Below are 22,585 nucleotides of genomic sequence, written 5' to 3' on the forward strand. Positions count from 1 at the left end.
AAACAACGTGTCACTGGGTCGTTTGGCTTCAAAAGACTCAGATGTGTAACCTGTAGATTCCCCTTTTCCAACCGAGTAGAATAAAGCTTCCATGGTCCGGCCTTGCCGTTGCCTGTACCAGTACATATAGCTGCATGCAGTATTCGTTAGAGTGCAACTAAGTGTTGTCGACTTTCCGACTTCAATCGACACACTGGAAGGTGACTGCTCCACGAAAGTGGCAAAAAACCCTGTGAAGTGGAAGAAACGACAGGATCACATCTCTTCTAATGACGGGTTGGAAAACGGATTACATTTGTGGAAAGAATTGCATTCATATAGCGCCCGTCAGAACTTCGGGATATTCTTGCGCGCTTCGCAAAAAGAGTAGATTTTTAAGTGTTCACAGCTAAAATATAGGCAAAACCGACGGAAAGTTCAAATCAATAGCAACATTGCAATTCACATGTTTTATGTGCTCTATTTAGAGTTGGGTCCGTTTCACATATTTGTCCTGGACACAGGTAATACCGTTCTACAAGTGTAGCTATGAGATCATTTGGTGCACTGAAGAGGACAGACATGGGGAATATTACAACGAAACCAATGCCACTCTAAAGGGGGAGGCTCACCAATTAGAAGCAGCAAGAGTATAATTTTACCTCATCCTCTTGAATGAGATTCGAACCTTTAACTCTCTGACCCAGAGATCAGAGCGCTACCGACGAAACTGCAGCTAACAATATAAGGTATCATGCCCATAACTTACCAGGCAAAAGTGCAGCCATTGATATCACATAACAAAGTTCATGGAGCATTTTTCATTCGGAAGTAGCTAGATGCGAGGACGACTTTGGACCAACACCGCAAAGAATGCAGTTTCTCTTCTGCGACCTGTTAAATAACAAACATTTGGTTGTCTTGACAAGAAAAACGTCATTTCCTGTTCAAGGTAAGTGCCAACATATTACTTTTCTGAGCTGTTCCCTCCTATTGGTCATTTCAGTAAAGTTGTAGAATGACATTGGACAGTACGATAGGCAAGGACTGCACAGCAGTCGTGATTCCTCAGAGTAGAATGGAAGAGTTAGTGTATCTGGTCGGTTGTCGGGAATACAGAGTCCACAGGGTGAAGAGAATTGGCAAAAGTGCACATCGTAGATGAGGAAAGCTTTGTCTCTGCTTCCCGATGCTAACATTGCCTGAAAGTGAATTGCGATAGAACATTAGGAGCTTTCAAATTAGAATTGGACAACCAATTGGACTGGAAGACACCTGGCCTGTAGGGGAAAAAAATAACATACATGGGATGGACGGAATTGAGGTCAGAAATGTGATTTTATATACATAGAACATACAGTGCAGGAGGATGCCATTCGGCCCATTGCGTCTGCACCGACCCACGTAAGCCTTATCCCCATAACCCAATAACCTCTCCCGACCTTTTTGGACACTAAGGGCAATTTATCATGGCCAATCTACCTAACCTGCACATCTTTGTACTGTGGGAGGAAAGCCAGAGCCCCCAGAGGAAACCCACGGAGACACAGGAACGTGCAGACTCCGCACAGACAGTGACCCAGTGGGGAATCGAACCTGGGACCTGGCGCTGTGAATCCACAGTGCTAGCCACTGTGTGCTACGGTGCTGCCCTGTGTGTCTGTTGATGCCCATTTTGTGCCTGTTGATGCATAAGTAACATGGGGTCATGTATATTCCCAACACACTATTAAATGAATCAAATTGTCAAAACAAGGATAAGCACAAAACGTATTGTGTTACCATTTATTGACAGGATGTGGGTGTCTCTGGGAAAGGCAACACTTATTGCTCATTCCAGTTTTTTTGCTGAGTTGACGATCGTCACAGATAAGGGCCGACGCTCAGAAAACGCGGCTCGGCACATCGCGCGAGAGCCGGTAAAGTACAACCACCTAACTGTTCTCATCCCATTTCCCAGCACTGGGCCCATAGCCGTCTATGCCTTGGCATTGCAACTTCGCAAATGTTATGATGATCTCAGCCTCGACCAACCTTTCAGGCAGTGGGTTCCAGACCCCCACCAGCCTCTGGGTTGAAACATTTTTTCTCACATCCCCTCGAAACCTCCTGGCCTTGAACATAAATCTACGCTCCTAGCCATTGATCACCCAGCATAGGAAAGGTGTCTTTCTGTCGACTCTATCCCTGCCACTCGTAACATTGCTCATCTGAATTATACCAACGAGCAGTCTCCTCTGCTCCAATGAAAAGGACTCTGTCAATCTAATCTCCTAGATTGGCTAAAACTCTCCAGCACAGACAACATGATGGGAAATCTCCTCTCCACCCTTTCCAGTATCATCACATGCCCCATATAATGTGGATTGCAGAACCGCATGCAATACTCGTGCTGTGGCTTCAACAATGTTTTTTTTATAATTACAGCTTCACCTCCCTGCCCTTAAGCACTATTCCTCGGCTAATAAGGCAACTATGACAGATGCTCTCTTAAACGCTGTAGCTACGTGCCCAGCTAATTTAAGAAACCACTATGTATTCTTACCAATGTCCCTCTCGTCCTCGGTGCTACCCAAGGTCTTACCGTTTATGATGCGTTCTCCTGATATTTTAGCCCAGCGCAGATGCATCACCTCTCACTTATCATGATTAAACTCCATTTGTCACTGATCAACCGATCTGTCCAGACCGTCTACGCCCTACTGCAATCGCAGGCTGTATTCCTCACTATACACCACCGCCCAAATTTTCGTATCACCCAGTAATTTACTGATCAGCCCTCCTACATTCATGTCTACATCATTTATACAAACCACAAACAGAAAGGGCCTCACCACTGTTCCCTGCCGGACACCATTGGACACAATCTCATCAACAGGCTTACTGAAGTGCGGGTAGACTAGGTCAAACCCTTATATGTACATATGGCCAGCTCTTCGAAAAAGTCAGTCACATAACCTTCCCCTCAACAAAATCCTGCTGATTAATCTTGATTGATCCCTGCCTCTCCAAATTCAGATTAATTAAATCTCGCAGAATCTCTTCCAATAATTCCCCTGCAGTGATGTTAGACTGACTTGCCTGTATTCCTGGTTTACCCTTTCCTCCATTCTTGAACAATGGCAGCACAATAACCAACCTTCAGACCTCAGAGACCTCTCCTGTGGCCAGAAAGGACATGGAAATTGTTGCCAGCGCCCCTCTCATTTCCTCCTTTGCGTCGAAACAGCCTGGGCCTTGAGATAGTGAGCGGCCTTTATTATCACCTTTATTATCATCTGCAGTCCATGATTTGGATTCGGATTCAGATTTGTTTTTATTGTCACGTTTACCGAGGTACAGTGAAAAGTATTTTTCTACGAGCAGCTGAAACAGATCATTTAATACATGAAAATATAATAAAATAAAAAGAAAATACATAAAAAGGCAACAAAAGGCCCACAATACAACTACATACACACCGGCATCGGGTGAAGCATGCAGGAGTGCAGTGTCAATCAGGTCAGTTCGTAGGAGGGCCTGTCGTGACGTTGCATTACTTCTGGATTTCTGCAACATTTCAGAGAACAATTGGAAGTCAGCCATGTTGAAATTGGGCCGATGCATTTCAGACCCAATAAAGGCAGCAGGACATCTTTCGGAAAGGGCATCAGAGGGTCGGAAGTGTATTGATGACAATCGCTGTTAGTTCTTAGGTCACAATATAGCTTTCAATTGCAGATTTTTGTGAATTGAAGAGAATAGCAAATATTATTTCAAGAGGAAGCTACATAGACCCAAGGAAGAAAGTAAATAAGGTTATCCGGTCGGGTGAAATGAACAAGGGTGCAGCAGATCTTTGTGGGTTTAAGTTATTACCATCTGCAGAGACCGCAATTGCTTAATAGGACTCTTTCTTTCTTAACGATTGTCTGACTTAACACAGTAAGGAACATTTTCTTCTATCCTTTCACGCGATGTCGGCTTCCCTGCAATGTCACTTCTATTTCCCACCCAGAATTGTCATTCAAAACGTGGTTGTGACGCAGACTTCAACCTCTGCAGTCGACGTAATGCAAGTACATCCCGGTTGGAAGCGAGGTCCAATGTTTTGACCCAGCGACTGTGAAACAGATTCAATACAGGTGAAAGTCAGACAGGTGTGCAGCTTTACCATGTATTCAATGCGCCTGTTCTTCTAGTTGGTAGAGGGACGCGACTCCATCGAATGGGCATGGGCGAGTTACTGCAGTCCATTTAATCGATGCCACTCATCGTCTTTTCATGCTCCATACAATGGGAGCGTTCTGTTATTCTGTTCGATATTTCGTTCACTGGATGTGGAAGGAAGGGTCGCCAGGCAGTTGTACAACCGACATAAAAACTTGGATCTCTGATGGAGGCGCTCCAATATGCATGCGATCTTCAACCGACCTTTCTCTCAGGTGGAGGTTGGTCACCCCGGATCTTGACATGTTGGGCTGCTCTCACCTCTAATTGGTCTTGAAAAATTGTGTTGGCTTCATTTCCCGGCGCAGATCCGTGAAGCCGATACATTTTTCCAAGTAACCGGACCGTTCCACGGGAACAGTGGAAGATATTCGTTCAATGTGATGTAACTCCCATACCTGCACCTTTCCAATTTCAGCATGGGTTTTGGTGTCACTGCAGGCCGCTATATTAATGGTCTACCAATCTGCCATGATGTTACTGGAAAGTGGTGCTAGTAGAACATTCAATGCTTAAACATTCAATGATACGAATTCATACTTTCTAATAAAACAGTCACACGAAGATAACTTCTAGACTAGTGACCAAGCAGTTTTGAAACAAGTTCTGAAAAACTATTGGGAGGAATATGACCAGAATGTCCTGTGGCATTTGCACAGGGTGAAAACTTGCTGAGATCAGCTAACCTTTTTTTTTGCATTTAGGGGACAACTTAGTGTGGCCAATCCACCTACCCTGCACATCTGTTTGTGTTGTGGGGGGTGATACCCACGTAGAAACGCGAGATTGCGCAAACTCCTTCCGGGCAGCGACCCGCGGCCGGGATCGAACCCGGGTCCTCGGCGCCGTGAGGCAGCGGTTCTAATCACTGCGCCTCCTTATGCCTCAGCTTTAGAGCGATGCCAGAGGCGAGTGATACACTGGCAGCAGTAGTGTCGAACATCAATGTGTAGACAGACTGGAGAAGTTCGAATGGTTGCGTACAATGCAGGAAGAGCAAGTGTAGATTGAGTATAGCGTCTCCAAATAGGCAGTAGGTTCGTTAGGTTAATGACGAGTGGCCGCTTCTACTGATAGAAGGGCTGAAAAACCAGTGGGTACTGATCGAACGTCATTGACAAAATCATCTGGGGAGAAAGGGCGATGCTTCTTTTGAGGATGAAGTTGCGCTGCCCTTGCAGGCACAAACATCTGAAAAGAGGTTGTTTGCAGATTCAATGGCAGCATTAAAAACAGAGCGCGGCTCGGCAAATCGGTGAAGGAAGCAAGCCGGAAGGTGAGTGGAAAGAGGGGGAGGTCGTTTTTGCAGCTAGCCTTCTGCTTGTGTGACAGCGCTCGGACGGAGAAGGTTGGAGGAACGGCCTCCTCAGCCCCGCATTATTCCATGATTCCCAGATGGTGGCAGAAACTGAACCCAGAACAGCAATGTCTCACTGCCACCCAGCGGCGGACAGGGAAGCCGGAGCCACCGACTCGAAACCTGGAGGTTTTTGTAGCTGCAGAATGGCTTCCTCAAACGCTGTGCAATACTACAAGCGCAGAAGTAGACAGCGGCGTGAGATGGAGCGGCGTCTATCAATTCCAACATGAACAGTGTTTGGCTGGGCCTCGTGGCCTTAAAAGACTCCGATGTGTAAGGCGTAGCGGCATCTTTGCCAGCAGAAAAGAACAGAGCTTCGATTGCCTGGCCTCGTTGTTGCCTGTACCAGTACATGGTGGGGTAGCCAGTATTCTTCAGCGTGCATCTGAGTATTGTCGAGTCTCCTTTCGCTATCGATAGGAACGGAGGCGACTGTTCAACGTAAGAGGCGAGAATTCCTGATGAATTGAATATAGAATAGATTCGAGGGTAAATTCAAAATGCGTTATCAACCAGGGCATTTAAACAATTAGCTTGCATTGATGGGCAGTTATTAGAATCTCGTGACATCCTGACATGTTTTCCAACTGTTTAAAAATGCAACGCTGACCACTAACTGCATGGAAGGTCGTTGCGGAATTGTGGGCAGTACATTGCCGCAGACATCAATCTGCTGAAAAGCAATTCCTAAGGGCTCTTTTAAGTGGATTAATGTTTGAAATGTGATGCAAGACACGGGGGTAACCCTCTGCCCTTCTCCGTATCGGGCAAAGAGATCATTTGTGTGCACTGGCAAGGATTGATCCCCGACACGATATCCAATGACTGGCCGCAGTGAGAGGTCATCCCTGCGGAGACAGACAATGCCCCCTTTGAATTTGAAGCCCCGCTTTTGGAAGAAGAGTCGAACATATGGGATTGCACCTCAGATATGGGATTGCGACAGCCTCAGTTATAGCTGGCCTTGCAATGCAATGAAGTTGAAATTTCGACTTACGTGGAAGAAGCGCAGCCAAGGACATGATATAACAACCTTCCAGCAACATGGTCGCGTATTTGGACTCTCGGTGTGTGAAGAGAGTGCAGTTCAACATCGAGTTACATGGACGATTCACTGCTGCATCTTGTGAAATGCTGAACATTTGGTTTGCAGACTTATGCGAACGTCACTTCCCCCCGGAACCTGTCCTCCACCCTATTACTGTCCTCAGAAATTATGTCGAATCATTCGACACAGTGTGGCGGGGAATAACTTCATAATCAAGTTTAATTTTCAGAGTTTTCTCTCCAGAAGATTACGAGTGTCAATTCGCCTGGCCGATTGTCGCTGACAATATTCATAGTTGGAAGATAATTGGAAATATTTGACAAAAAATGTGCCGATGGAACCTGGGGGAGAAACATATATTTTATTTGCTGCAGCAACATGGTGTGCTGTGGTCAGAAACGCATTGCCTCAAACTATTATCTTCGCAGAATGATAACGTCTTGGAGAACTGAATTGGCTGCCTGCTGGAACACCAAATTAAGTGTGTTAGAGGTTGAGATTGACAGATTTTAATCAGTACGGAATCAATGATTAGATCCATTGAATCGCCACAGTGCAAATGAGGCAAATCGATCCACCGTGTTTGCACCGACCCTCTGACAGAAGACGCTCTCTTGGGTGGCACTGTCCCGCCAATCCATTGCTTTGGGCAGCATCTTTAGACATTAAGTGACAATTTAGCATATGCCAATCTACCTAGGCTGCAGATCTTTGAACTCAGGAGGAAAGCGGAGGAGGCGGAAAAATCCCAGGCACAGGGAGAACTTCCAAACTCCCCATAGACAGTCACCCAATGCTGGAATTGGACCCAGGTCCCTGGAGCTGTGAGGCAGCAGTGCTAATCCACCTTGTCATTATGGACAATTAAGTGGAGTTGAGTATTTCGTCAGATCAGCCATCTAATAGTGGGCGGAGCAGTCTTGACTTTCCGAGTCACCTTCTTGTGCTCCGACGCATTATGGTCTAAATTGGCAGACCATCCGAAGTTAGCAATTTAAATCGCTGCTGTCGGACCGTTGCCCGCCAAGCAGAATTGTCCAGAGGAAGCTAGCCCTTCTGAACAATGACCGGACAAACCATTAGGGGGGAACTTCCTAGATGGATTCCCCAGCTCATCATTGGGGTACCCCCGAAGTGCGACGGCGCCTGAAATCCAGAGAATTATAGGCATCGCTCTCGCATTGAATTCACAGCGATCTGAACGGATTCTTCCTTTGCTGCACAGAATACAGTTGGGTCCAATTCCTGCTCGTCTGGCCCACCGAGCTCTGAATCTGGCGCCGGGACGGCACTGTGGTCTGCAGGAAGTGTAAACCGTAACAGGGAAGTAGTGGTGACAGGCGCCTCAGATGGGGCATCTGTTTTGCAGTCATTATAAAACTGAGCTTCCACAGCATCGGCTACCCCCACTTCTCGGTGAGCTTCGATGCACAGTTGCCCTTGAGAACTCGGTGGTGATTACTTTGTTGAATACGAATTGATGGCTTACTATTCCAGTTCTGAGATAGATTAAAATCGATCGAGGGGTATCCCCAGGAACCTCCATTCCTCGATAGGGGACTTTTGGCGCAATGTCAGTGAATTAGTAAAACCTAGGTTCGAATCCCACTACAGCAGACGGTTAAATGTCAATTCCATAAAAAATTGTAAGCAACGGTTTAAGGATTTCCGTCTCCTTTTGTGAGAAAGCATAACCTGGTTAGCTGGTGTAACTTAGAGCAGGACGTTTCCTATCGCAATTGATGTAGCTCCAGATCCCAGCGAAATGGTTGGCCATGGAATGCTCTATCAAGCCATTCAGAACAAATGGGCAACACATGCTAGCCTAACCAAAAATGTATTATCGAGGCAATAATTATTAATCCAAGATTGTGTAGTTTATTTAATTAAATTTTCATTCCATTGTGGGGGATTGTGTTTTCACTTAATGCATTGGGGCATTAGTAGTCTGGATTAGTAGTCTGGGGATGTTATTACGGTGCTGCCATAATTGAGGGACAAACGCGAACAAATTAAAGGGTTAACATAATTCAGTATTTGCAGTCTCTCTGAAGTGTGCAAATCGGCACCTGCATCAGAGCGCAAACTGCCTTTAACGCATTGTGAAACCGCGATCGGGAAACAGGTGTCCAAGAGTGCATCATCTCTGCAGAGTCGTCTCGAATTTGCAAACGGCACATTGTTCCTGAGCGATTGAAGCCCGGTGGTATAGCGCGCGTTTTCTGTTGCAGACGTATCCGACCGCTTAATGCTGCAGAGGTTCCAGCGAGTTCTCGGAGAATGATGACAGAAACTCTCGCCTTCAGTTATAATCACAGGCTGGAGACACACGTGGCGTTTTTGTTCCGGGACAAAAGGTGTTTTTCAGATCGGATACAGATGATTCAGATGACGGCAGCTTGATCACAACATCCAGGCGAGAAATGGTCAAATATTTGCCACGGAAAAAAGTGGAAAGGTGGAATATTTAGACTAATTGGGTTAGCTCTTAAAAGACAGGCTAGATTTAGTGGTGATCTGTAGTTCTGCATCATTCCACGCTCAGATGAAAATGCTAAGCTCTCGTCTTCATGGCAACAATGAGATAATGACCACCAGGCATGTTAAATATCTGCTCACAATTTGTCACAGACTTATTGACCGAAGGCTGTGGTGGAGTCACAGCGCCATCTAGTGCCAATATCAATCAATTACAAGAGGCTGCAATTTATCTCTGGTTGCCAGGTATCTCTGGGCACATACATTGTGCAATTTGTTTCAATTATGTCAAAGAATCTCAACCTCTTCTCTATCAATGCTGGAGAAAAGGTATTACATTATAAACGGCAGCAATTGCCGTTTATGGGAGAGGGTTCCAAACCTCAACTGTTCTTTCTGAGTGCTTCCTAAGATCTCTCCTGAATAGCCTAGCCATAATTTTTCGACGTTGCCCTTAGTTTTAGAATGTCCAACTATGTAACTCTTTTAGATTCAGCTACGCTGTCAATTCCTGCCAATACCCTGAAGAGTTCGATCAGGTCACCTCCTAAACTCTACTTTCTGGAGAAAATAGGCCGAATTAGAATAATCTCTCCTCATATTTTATTCGCTGATGTCCCGGCGTTATGCTTGTAAACCTACACTGCACACCATCCAAGGTCAAAATATCCTTTCTGAGGATCCTAGATCTGCAGATGGTAACCCTAGTCGGGTTGAAATAGGGTTTTTCAAAACTGCAGCATAATTATTGGTTCCCAGTCCTCTAGATATAAAAGCCATCAATTCATTAGCCTTCTTGATGACTTTTTGTGGCGTTTTAAAGATCTATGTACCTGAAGCCCTAAGTTACTTTGGACACCCAATGAACTTAGCTCCATAGCATCTAGAAAGTGCCCTTATCTTACTTTTTGGTCCACAGTAGATGACCTCACAACTGCTTACACTAAAATCCATCTACCACAGTCCTGCCCATTCACTTAGTCTATTAATATTACTTTGTACTTTTATGCTGGCTACAATGACATTCAACTTTGTGTCAGCAGAAAATTTAGATATAGTACTTTCTATGCCATTGGTCAAGTAGTGAACAATTGAAGCACTAACAATTGAGGCCCTTTGGGACACCACCAGTCACATCCTGCCAATTTGAGTACCTACCCATGACCTCTATTTTCTGTAGCATGTCGCAACCAATTTTCCAGCCATGTAATTTGTCCTCATTTCAGGGAACTTCTCTAGAGTTACTAGATTTTCAGCCTGGACTTTGTTACATTCCTTCTGGAAGTTCATATAAACAACATCCAGAGACATTCTACTGTCCACTATCTTAGACACCCCTTCAGAAACCTCAATGAGTGTTTACCAGGTAAACCTACCTGTCAGGACTCCATGTGGGCTCTTCCTGATAAATTGAACATTATCCTTGATTAGAGACTTCACCAATTTCCCCATCACATACTTTAGGCAGATTCTAATGTGACCGAACGTGTCCTCTCCCGACCCCTTGACTTTCTTTAGGAGATCCTTGTTCGTGAATATCCCGTCAATTCTGATGCACCACAACAGCCAAGGAGCCACCTGAAACCAGGAAGTACTTGGGAAGAATTAGAAATGCTGTGATACACTGGTGACGCTGAACGTTGAAGTCCTGCAAAGCTAACGAAGCAAACTTAGCCCATGTCCTAATTACCCACTCTGCAACAAATATCAAACGGTTAACATCATATCAAAAACATTTGTGTTCCCCGAATGTGAACTGAGTAAACGGTTTATCTCATAGTAACGTTTATTTCTGATTTCACGGTACTCTGTGGCAATACATGATACGTTCTTGCCTTTTTTTTTGCTTAGGATGTGGGCGTCCCATTTGTTGCCCAGCCCTTGATTCGAGCGGCAAATACAGAGGGCGCTGTCAGAGTCCACTTTGCTGTAGGTGGAGTCACTTATAGATTAGACCAGTTAAAGGTGGCACAATTCCTCCCCAAAAGGACAGAGGTAAATAGACAATGGTCATCGTTAGGCTTTGAATGGCTGATTCACTGAGATCAAATGTGACCATGTGTCGTGGTTTTATTAGCTTGTGTCTCGGGATCAGTTTTCCAGTGTGAATTCCATTACCCCACCACCTCCCCAATATGAACACTTAACGAGACCAATTAGTGGAAAAGAGCAATGATTGTGGCAGAGGTTTACATGCTCGGCATCAAGAGTTAAAGAGGAATATCAGTGTGATCCCAAACCCTAGTTTCGGAAGCAGATACGAAATTTATTGCTCTGTTCTCTGGGTTTCAAGGAGAGACGTAGACAAATTATATGCAATACAGTATTGCAACAGTGATATTAAAATTACTGCAGTTAGATGGCATTTTGTAATGATGCTCTTTCTGTTCCTCTCTCCCTCGTTTTGTGCTTTTTTTCGCCCAAACATATTTTCTTTAATTTCCTTTTCTTTTCGTGTACTTAATGGTCTGTTGAGCAGAGAGAAACACTTGTCACTGTGCCTTGGCACACGTGACCATCAACAAAGTCCAGCATCCATTCACGGTTCCTTGCTGAAGCTGTTTCAGGGTGAATTCAGCGTATTTATGTTGTCGCGAGGTGCCTGATGGGCGAGGACAGCAGACATGTCTCTGGAACGGTTTTGGTCAGGGCCTCTGGTGTGCGCGCAGCGCTGTGCTCCATCACTGGCGGCGCAGAAATACTCAGCCCAATCTCCAGCTTTAACCTTCTTGACCGTGAGCGTGCTCATCTTATCTTCCATCGTCCGGGTAATTTCAAACCCAGGTTGGAACCGCTTCTCATATTGCGCTTCGCTGCCTCTGGGGCTGGAGCCGACGAGCGCGAGTCCCTGTCCGAGTCCTTGCCGATACCAGAGCATCATATTACGCACAGTGTCATTCTGACAGCAATTTAACACGGCCTCCTCTCCCTGCTGGACAGCGATAGCAGCCGGCCACTGGTGTATCACATCGGCAAGCAGACATTCTGACAGAAAAACAAATGGGTCAGTTTCACTAACCAGATTCATTCCATTACTTTCCTGACATTTTCACTTGCTGCTTGGGCGAATAACCGACATCAAAATGGGCTGCCCCTGTCCACCCGGTTGCTTTCCATACCTAGAGATCGTACCTAACTTAACTCCATACATCTGCGGCACCAGCAAAACGGAAATGTGAGTATTAATCCTTCAATTGGTTTAAGTAAAAAGAAGCGAATTATGCAGGTTTTGTCTGCCGTCAATCCTGCTAACGGGAGCCAAAATAATATTAAGCGCAGTCCTCAAGACTTTGCACCGAATATAATGTAAGATCGTTGCTGGTTTATATGTTTCATCAGTTCTCAGTTCCCCGGCTATAACATCACGAGGCGCCAGAATATCATTTCTAAATTGATTCGCAGAAAACACGAGAGAAGAACAGAACTTAGAAATAGTCGCTGTCACCTTACTTGGGGCCAGATATAGAAGAGACAAAGTCAGCAGTTTCAGATGCATGTCTGAAGGCAGTCGGAGATCTAGTGGTTCTCTCGGGGCTCCGGTTTAAAGGGTGGTGACGCTCATGCACACGTGAGAATCGATATCTCGTCAGCGAGTAGAACAAGAAAAGTCCTACATTTGCCTTGGCTCTCTTCCGGTCTCAAGACAATCGTTGCCTATTCCGAACCTGCAATGTTTCTTTAAGGGGAGCCGCAGCAAGAAACTTGTTCACAACAAAGTCCGCTTTAACCGCGCTGGGCCCCTCAATCAGCGAATGTGTTATTAGTGTTGGTGGATGGAGGATAGAAATCGGTTTCGATACCAGCAGAAATTCCGATCCCTTCTTGTCAATAGTAACAGCGGGTTGGTGGGGGAGGAGGGGTGGGAGAAATAATATTCAACTGAGAGCGCGTGATTTAATTATTCCTTCAGTGCTAACCCCAGCAGCTTTGCAGCCCTGCTCAGTTTTGCACTTGACTATCCAGTCAACTCATGAGCTTTATTGAATTAATCTGTGTCAAACAATACCGACGGTAATGGGCTTCCTTCATTGGGGGAACAGAGATGCTTTATTTGCTCTTCTTGGCCCAGGAGCGATTAAAGTGATATGTAACAGGGCGGTACCTTGCACGAGAGGCGCTAATACTGTGACGGCGCAAGGCTACTCATATATCGTCATGGATTTTAACAGCATAAAGCGAGGCCTGTGGGTCTATCCTGTCCCTGTCGGCCATCAAGAATTATCTCTTCCACTCTTATTTTCCAGCACTTCATCCGTAGCCTGGTATGCTATGGCGTTGCAAGTGCTTATCTAAACGCTTCTTAAATGTTGCGATGGTTACCATCGTCACCTCAACTTCAGGCAGCGAGGTGCAGATTCCAACCACCTCTCATTGAAACAGCTTTTCCTCAGATCCCTGCTAAATCTCCTGCCACTTTACTTCAATCTATTTTCCCAGGCTATGTCCTTCATAACTTTTTCCACCTGTAACAAATCCCCCCTCAGCCTTCGCTGCTCTAAGCAGAAGATCCCCAGCCTAACCAGCCGCTCTTCATAGGTGAAACGCACCAGCCCAGGCAGCAGCTTGGTGAATCTGCGCTGCACTCTTTCCAATGGAATCACCTCTTTATATATTGTGGCGACCAGAACTGCACACAGTACTCTAGCTCTGTGCTAGCAGGGAGTCTTCTACAGATCAGACCTGCTCTTATATTCTATGTCTCGACTAACAATGATAAGTATCCCACGTGCCTCCTTCACCCCCTTATGTACCTATCCTCAGCCTTCAGGGACCGAGGAAGATGCACCCAAAGGTCACTCTTATCGGTGGTCCCACGTCTTTATCGCACTGCCAAGGAACACTTTCATTCTCGCTGTTTACCAAAGTTCCAATTTTGTTCATCTGCGAATTTACTGACCATACAGCCCACATTCACATACAGACAATTAATGTGCATTACAATAATTCAGAGTCCCATCACAGATCCGTGGTACACCACTGGACACCAACTTCCAGTCAGAAAAACAACCTTCGTCCAGCACCCTCAATTCCCTTTCAATAATCCAACTTTGGAGAGGGCGCAGAGAAAATACACTTGCCTGGGATGGAAAACCTTAGCTATGAGGAGAGGCTGCAGAAACTCGTGCTATAATGTTTCTTTGGACAGTGAAAGCTGAAAGGGGACCATGTCGACATGGACACGGCTGAAAGAAAAGAACTGCTCCCTTCAGATGAACGGTCAATAATATCTAGGTAAAAGGTTTAGCTGGGATGTGAGGAAATGTGTTTTCACCCAAGGGGTGATAGGAGTTGGAATGCAATGTCTGGGAGCAGAGCTGAGGCTGGAAACATAACCATATTTAAAAGGTACTTCGATAAACACTTGAAATGTCATAATATTCAAGGTAATGGTCAGGTGCTGGGAAGGAGGATGTGTGTAAATTAAGTAGTTTTTTCTGCAGGCTTGATGGGCTGAAAGGCCGCTTCTCTACCATGATTCTATGGCTGCAATTAAGCTAATTACCCTAAAACCCAAGGGCTAATTATCTTGGAAACGTGATCAGTTTCCCATGCATGTCCTTTTCAAAAGTCTTCCTGAAGTGCATGTTGACTGCGTGAACAGCAATGCCCACATCTCGGAAACTCGATGAAACGTCCAATCAACTTTGTTGGACAAACCCATGCAGGCCCCCCATGGTTAACCTTTGCCTCCCCAAGTAGAGATTCATTCTGTCCCACAGAATGTTTCCAATAATTTCTGTTGTGTGAGCGTACCTTTAAGACATGGATGTTTAAGCAATGTACCTTTAAGAAAACAGTGATGTCAGAGAGTGGGTGGGGCTGAGCTCATGTCAGCCATTTTGCAGGTTTTTAGTTTCAGTTTAAAAAAACAGTGTCTGTGTTTTTCCAGAGAGCTGCACGTTTTGAAAAGAGCTGAGTGGGTGTCTGTGTTTTGCAGGGAACTGGATATCTGCCATGAAAGAGAATCTCTGGATCATTTGGGTGATTTAAACTTATAATACTGAAGCCTTTAACCTGATGTGATTTTGTTTAAAGGTGTTAAGTCTCTTGGAAGTTTTGAAGGAATTATTTACTGTTCCAATATTTTCTGAGCTATCTTTCAAGTCAGGGATGTTAAGAGACACGCCTCCCCCCCCCCCCCCCCCCCCCCCGCACGGGGCCCTGTCCTTCCAACGCCGATGTCCACATCACACAGCCCCCACATCAAGCCATTTCACCCAACCCCAGCCAGCACCAAAGAAAACAGAACAGAGTGTCCCCCAAAATACAGTAACCCCCCCAGGTACCTCCTCCCATCAAACCCTCAGTTCGAGTCCAACTTTTCAGTTTGGATAAAGGTCCATGCCTCCTACGGCATCTTGCAGTAGTGGTGCCGATCCTGAAATGTGACCCACAACCGCGCTGGCTGCAGCATCCTGAACTTCACCCCCTTCCGATGTAGAACCGCCTTAGCCCGGTTGTACCTGGCCCCCTTCCTGGCCATCTCGGCGCTCCAGTCCTGGTATATTTGGACCTCTGTGTTCTCCCGCCTGCTGCTCCGCTCCTTTTTAGCCTATCTCAGGACACACTCCCTGTTCACAAAGCGGTGGAACCGTACCATACCCGCCCTTGGTGGCTCGATGGCCTTGGGCCTCCTCGCCAGGACTCGATGAGCCCCATCCAGCTCCAGGGGCCTCGGGAAAGAAACCGCGCCCATCAACGCATCGAGCATTGTGACCACATATGCCCCGGCATCAGAACACTCCACTCCTAGAATTCGGAGCTTCTTCCTCCTTGACCGATTCTCCATGTCCTCAAATTTTCCCTGCCACTTCTTGTGCAGCGCCTCGTGTGCCTCCACCTTCACCGCCAGGCCCAAGATCTCATCCTCGTTCTCTGGGGCTTTTTGCCGCACCTCCCAGATCACCGCCCTTTGGGCCTTCTGGGTCTCCACCAGCTTGTCGATTGACGCCTTCATCGGCTCCAGCAGTTCCTACAAGTGGAAACATCCTCTCCAGAGGGGGACAGGGAGAGAGAGGGGGACAGGGAGAGAGAGGGGGACAGGGAGAGAGAGGGGGACAGGGAGAGAGAGGGGGACAGGGAGAGAGAGGGGGACAGGGAGAGAGAGGGGGACAGGGAGAGAGAGGGGGACAGGATGAGAGAGGGGGACAGGGAGAGAGAGGGGGACAGGGTGAGAGAGGGGGACAGGGAGAGAGGGGGGACAGGGAGAGAGAGGGGGACAGGGAGAGAGAGGGGGACAGGGAGAGTGAGGGACAGGGAGAGAGAGGGGGACAGGGAGAGAGAGGGGGACAGGGAGAGAGAGGGGGACAGGGAGAGAGAGGGGGACAGGGAGAGAGAGGGGGACAGGGAGAGAGAGGGGGACAGGATGAGAGAGGGGGACAGGGAGAGAGAGGGGGACAGGGTGAGAGAGGGGGACAGGGAGAGAGGGGGGACAGGGAGAGAGAGGGGGGACAGGGAGAGAGAGGGGGACAGGGAGAGAGAGGGGGACAGGGAGAGTGAGGGACAGGGAGAGAGAGGGACAGGGAGAGAGAGGGGGACAGGCAGGGAGAGAGAGGGGGACAGGCAGGGAGAGAGAGGGACAGGGAGAGAGAGGGGGACAGGCAGCGAGAGAGAGAGGGACAGGGAGAGAGAGGGACAGGGAGAGAGAGGGACAGGGAGAGAGAGGACGGGGAGAGAGAGGGACAGGGAGAGAGGGGGACAGGGAGAGAGGGGGACAGGGAGAGAGGGGGACAGGGAGAGAGGGGGACAGGGAGAGAGGGGGACAGGGAGAGAGGGGGACAGGGAGAGAGGGGGACAGGGAGAGAGGGGGACAGGGAGAGAGGGGGACAGGGAGAGAGGGGGACAGGGAGAGAGGGGGACAGGGAGAGAGGGGGACAGGGAGAGAGGGGGACAGGGAGAGAGGGGGACAGGGAGAGAGAGGGGGGACAGGGAGAGAGAGGGGGACAGGCAGGGAGAGAGAGAGGGTCAGGGAGGGAGAGGGACAGGGAGAGAGGGGGACAGGGAGAGAGAGGGGGACAGGGAGAGAGAGGGGGACAGGGAGAGAGAGGGGGACAGGGAGAGAGAGACACAAATAGAAAGAGTGCGTTAGTGTGTAAGTGGGAATGTGTACGTGAGTGTGAGTGAGTGCGCGTGAGTGAGTACGAATGAGTGTGTGTGTAAGAATAAATGTGTGTGCATAAGAATGAGTGTAAGCATCTGTGTGAGTGAGCGAGTGAGTGTGTAACAGTGAGTGTGTGTGTGTAAGCATCAGTGTGAGCGCGTGCGAGTGAGCACGTGTACACGAATGCGTGCGCGCAAGTCATTTTGTGTGTGTGTGTGTAAGTGAGGCAGTGCGTGAGAGTGTGAATGAGTGCGTGTGCATGTGTACGAGCGAGGGGCGCACCGAGAGCGAGGGGCGCACCGAGAGCGAGGGGCGCACCGAGAGCGAGGGGCGCACCGAGAGCGAGGGGCGCACCGAGAGCGAGGGGCGCACCGAGAGCGAGGGGCGCACCGAGAGCGAGGGGCGCACCGAGAGCGAGGGGCGCACCGAGAGCGAGGGGCGCACCGAGAGCGAGGGGCGCCCCGAGAGCGAGGGGCGCCCCGAGAGCGAGGGGCGCACCGAGAGCGAGGGGCGCACCGAGAGCGAGGGGCGCACCGAGAGCGAGGGGCGCACCGAGAGCGAGGGGCGCACCGAGAGCGAGGGGCGCACCGAGAGCGAGGGGCGCACCGAGAGCGAGGGGCGCACCGAGAGCGAGTGGCGCACCGAGAGCGAGGGGCGCACCGAGAGCGTGGGACGCACCGAGAGCGTGGGACGCACAGAGAGCGTGGGACGCACAGAGAGCGTGGGACGCACAGAGAGCGTGGGGTAAAGCTCCCTCTACATTGTCCCCAGCAAACACACCCAGGACAGGTAGAGCACGGGGTTAGATACAGAGTAAAGCACCCTCTACACTGTCCCCATCAAACACTTCCAGGACAGGTACGGCACTGGGTGAAATACAGTAAAAAGCTCCCTCTACACTATCACCATCAAACAGTCCCAAGATAGGTACAGCACGGGGTTAGATACAGAGTAAAGCTCCCTCTACACTGTCCCCATCAAACACTCCCACACAGGTACAGCACGGGGTTAGATACAGAGTAAAGCTCCCTCCACGTCGTCCCCATCAAACAGTTCCAGGACAGGTACAACACGGGGTTAGATACAGAGTAAAGCTCCCTCTACACTGTCCCCATTAAACATTAACAGGACAGGTACAGCATAAGGTTAGATAAAGAGTAAAGCTCCCTCTGCACTGTCCCCATCAAATACTTCTCGGACAGGTACAGCACGGGGTGAGATACAGAGTAAAGCTCCCTCTAGACTGTCCCCATCAAACACTCCCAAGACAGGTACAGCACGCGGTGAGATACAGAGTAAAGCTCTGGGGCAGCATGGTAGCATTGTGGATCGCACAATTGCTTCACAGCTCCAGGGTCCCAGGTTCGATTCCGTCTTGGGTCACTGTCTGTGCGGAGTCTGCACATGCTCCCCGTGTGTGCGTGGGTTTCCTCTGGGTGCTCCGGTTTCCTCCCACAGTCCAAAGATGTGCAAGTTAGGTGGATTGGCCATGCTAAATTGCCCTTAGTGTCCAAAATTGTCCAGATGTAGCTCCCTCTACATCTGTCCTCACCAAATACTCCCAGGAGAGGTACATAGGAACAGGAATGGGCCATTCAGCTGATCGAGCCTGCCTTAGCGACTAGACCACCTTAATCAATAACCTATTTTAATAATCCGATACAAAGCCCTGGATGACTTTATTTCCCAGCAGCATCAGTAGCTGTAAATCCTGCTCTACACGGTGTGAGAAATATTACTGCATTAGAGAATGTCATTGTGAATATTACCTTGTAATATATAACCTTTCTCATCCACATCTCTATTGAGAACACATTAGCTCCTTTCCCAGTGATCACTGCAGTTGACCCCGTCACTGTTTATACTATAAGCTCTTGTCCCAGTTAATACTACATTACACCACACTGCTGTGGACACTACAATTAACAGTTTTGGAGTGCTGACTACCATGTACCCAGGGTAAGAGCCTGTGGGACTACCATGTATAATAATCTTTATTGTCACACGTAGGCTGACATTAACACTGCAATGAAGTTACTGTGAAAATCCCCGAGTCGCCACATTCCGGCGCCTGTTCAGGTATACAGAGGGAGAATTCAGAATGTCCAAATTACCTAACAGCACGTCTTTCAGACTTGTGGGAGGAAACCGGAGCTCCCGGAGGAAACCCACACAGACACAGGGAGTACATGCCAAGAATCGAACCCGGGACCCTGGAGCTGTGAAGCCACAGTGCTACCCTCTGTGCTACCGTGCCGCGTAATGAGTCACACACACAACCTCCCACCCCACCCAAGACACACAAACACGTGTACAGACAAACACAAACTCACACACAGACACAAACTCAGACAGGCTGCGTCATTACATCTTTCAAATGGAGCGAGATCCATTCTCCACCTTTAACTTGGAGTGGTGTATCTGGCCTGTGTGTGACCCAAGTTACACACTGACTCTGAACATCCTCACAACAGCTTGGGGACAGACTTTTCGAAAGCACTTTTCATAACCTTTGGGTATCACAAACTGCTTCACAGGCAATGGAGCCCTTTTGAAATCGAGTCAGTGGTAATTTAGGAAATGGACCAGCTAATTTCAGAGAGACACACAGAAACAGGATGAGATTGTGCTGTACATGTTTCACAGCTGACACTGAGACACACACGAGATGTACAATATCAATTATTATTCTGAAGCATGTGATTAAATCACCCTTAAACTAAATTCCAGTGTTTCAGAGTAAAGCTTTATCTGCACTGTCCATCAAACACTCACAACCCAAATACTGTCTGGGCTTAAATACAGAGTCAAAATCCCTCTGTCCTGTCCAAAGAATTTTTCATTGCAGATAGTTATTTTTATTTTATGGAAAAGCAGAACTCAAATTGCACCGAATCCCAGGGTGGACTCTTGCTTATTTCAGCCCTTCACATTTAAACATGAAGTTTAAGCTCCGATTCCAGGTGTCTGCTTGTCTCTGTTTGTATATTCTGTTATTGCTGTTTTGTCACTTGTCTGAAGTATTTGAATAATAGGCCTTGGTTAATCAATCCTTTATTTCAGCACATGGAAGTTGTGAATCTTCAAGGCTGTCAGTCTGATATAGATAACAAAAAACTACATCCTTTGATCAATCCATTCCCCAACCCTAAATAGATCTCACACATTTCCATAATGCAGGATTACCTCCATCAAAACTTCTAATCATTTCCCAATACTCTTGTTAACACTTGCCTGTATAACCTAAATTCCACTGACAGATTCCGAAAGCTGCACAGAAAAATGACTGGTTATTTTAAACTTTGAAACAAAACTATTTGAACTTGTGCTTCAATCCTATTATACAGAAATGTTGTCCCTGTGGGCTGGCAGTTTCTCAGTAAGACTGAAACATTGAGGTACGCCTCGCACTGCACTTGACAACATTTGTGGCACTTCCAAAATCTACGATACATTGCTGTCTGTATTGTGTGAATCTAGCTGTGAAATATCTGTACAGTTTAAACTTCCACTGTTTCTGTCTTCTCATCATTTAAAAAGATCACGGTTCTATCCTTTTTAAGTCTAAAGCACATCATCTAAACCTTTCCCAACACTGAAACACGTCCACCAGTTCAGTCTACTGCCAAAACGATAATATCTCCCTGCAATTTCATATTTCCAGCTATGTTGCTTACAACGCTGTCTAATGTTTGGTGTCATTGGCAAACTGGGATGTGTAGCATTCTATCAAATGGTCTTAAATGGCTAATATATATGTGTGTGTGTGCGCCAATGTGTGTGTACACGCATGTGTCTATGCACGCATGTGTGTGTATGTATGCATGTATCTGGACCCATGTATGTATCAGTCAGTGTGTGCACGCGCATGTGTGTGTGTATCTGTGAACCTGTGTGTGTATACGCATTTAAGTCTCAAAGGAAAATATGAGCAGGTGTAGGCGATTTGGCCCATCGAGTCTGCTCCACCATTCAAACAGATCCTGGCACGCACACTCACACACACATTCCGATTGCATTATACACACTCGATTTGTGTCTGGAACATGCTCAATGATTGAGCTTCCACAACCCTCTGGATTCTCCACCCTCTTAATGAAGAAATTCCTCCTCATCTCAGTCTGCAATGGTCTACCCCTGATTCTGAGCATTCATGTCAAGAGGGCGAGAATACAAGACCAGGGATCTACTTCTGAGGCTGGATAAGGCTCTGGTCAGATGCCATTTGGAGTATTGTGAGCAGTTTTGGGCCCGGTATCTAAGGAAGGATGTGCTGGCCTTGGAAAGGGTCCAGAGGAGGTTCACAAGAATGGTCCCTGGAATGAAGAACCTGTCGTATGATGAATGGTTAAGGACACTGGGTCTGTACTCGTTGGCGGTCAGAAGGATGAGGGGGGATCTTATTGAAACTTACAGGATACTGCGAGGCCTGGATAGAGGGGACGTGGAGAGGACGTTTCCACTTGTAGGAACAATTAGAAGCAGAGGACACCATCTCAGACTAAAGGGACGATCCTTTAAAACAGAGATGAGGAGGAATTTCTTCAGCCAGAGGGTGGTGAATCTGTGGAACTCTTTGCCGCAGAAGGGTGTGGAGGCCAAATCACTGAGTATCTCTCAGACAGAGATAGATAGGTTCTTGATCAATAAGGGGATCAGGGTTTATGGAGAGAAGGCAGGAGAATCAGAATTAGAAAAATATTACCCATGATTGAATGGCTGAGCAGACTCGATGGGCCGAGTGGCCTAATTCTGCTTCTATGTCTGGTGGTATGAGACTGTGCCCCCTCCCCCTGGTTCTAATCTCACCAGTCAGAGTGATCATCCAACCTACATCTATCTTGTGATGCCCCGTATGAATTGTGTATGTTTCAAGATCACCTCTCATTTTTCGGCACTCTCGGGAACACGGGTACATTTTCCTCAATCTCTCCTCATCAGACAACTTCACCATCCCAGGGATTCGTCTGGTGAATCTCCGTTACACTCCTTCTACAGCAAGTATATCCTTCCTTAGATATGGAGAACAAAACTCTACACAATGGTCCAGGTGTGTTGATACCAAGGCTCTGTACAATTGCAGCAAGTCATCTTAAACCCTGTACTAATAACCCCGAGCGATGAAAGTTAACGTACCATTGGCCCTCCTGATTGCTTAATGTACCCGCACGCTCGCGTTTAGTGACCCATGAATAAGGAGTTAGATACAGAGTAAGGTTTCCTCTACACTGCCCACATCAAACACTCCCAGGACAGGTACAGCACAGGTTCAGATACAGAGTACAGCTCCCTCTACACTGTCCCCATCAAACACTCCCAGGACAGGTACAGCATGGGGTTAGAACAGAGTACAGCTCCCTCTACACTGTCCCCATCAAACACTCCCAGGACAGGTACAGCACTGGGTCAG

The 22,585-nt window shown here is 47.5% G+C and overlaps 2 long non-coding RNA genes across 2 annotated transcripts in view; one reads left to right on the plus strand and one right to left on the minus strand.

Moving 5' to 3' along the window:
• The window catches only part of LOC140410187 (uncharacterized), a 179,754-nt gene that overhangs the window by 135,566 nt on the left and 21,603 nt on the right, over positions 1–22,585 (plus strand). The window lies entirely within an intron of this gene.
• The window catches only part of LOC140410189 (uncharacterized), a 37,579-nt gene continuing 15,089 nt past the window's right edge, over positions 96–22,585 (minus strand). Inside the window, exons 3-4 of the long non-coding RNA XR_011940549.1 lie at positions 749–873; positions 96–230 (exon numbers count right to left, since the gene is read on the minus strand). This is a non-coding gene — a long non-coding RNA (uncharacterized lncRNA). The remainder of the gene's footprint in view (positions 231–748; positions 874–22,585) is intronic.

Source organism: Scyliorhinus torazame, chromosome 4, assembly GCF_047496885.1.
Source record: "Scyliorhinus torazame isolate Kashiwa2021f chromosome 4, sScyTor2.1, whole genome shotgun sequence".
NCBI classification, from domain to species: domain Eukaryota; kingdom Metazoa; phylum Chordata; class Chondrichthyes; order Carcharhiniformes; family Scyliorhinidae; genus Scyliorhinus; species Scyliorhinus torazame.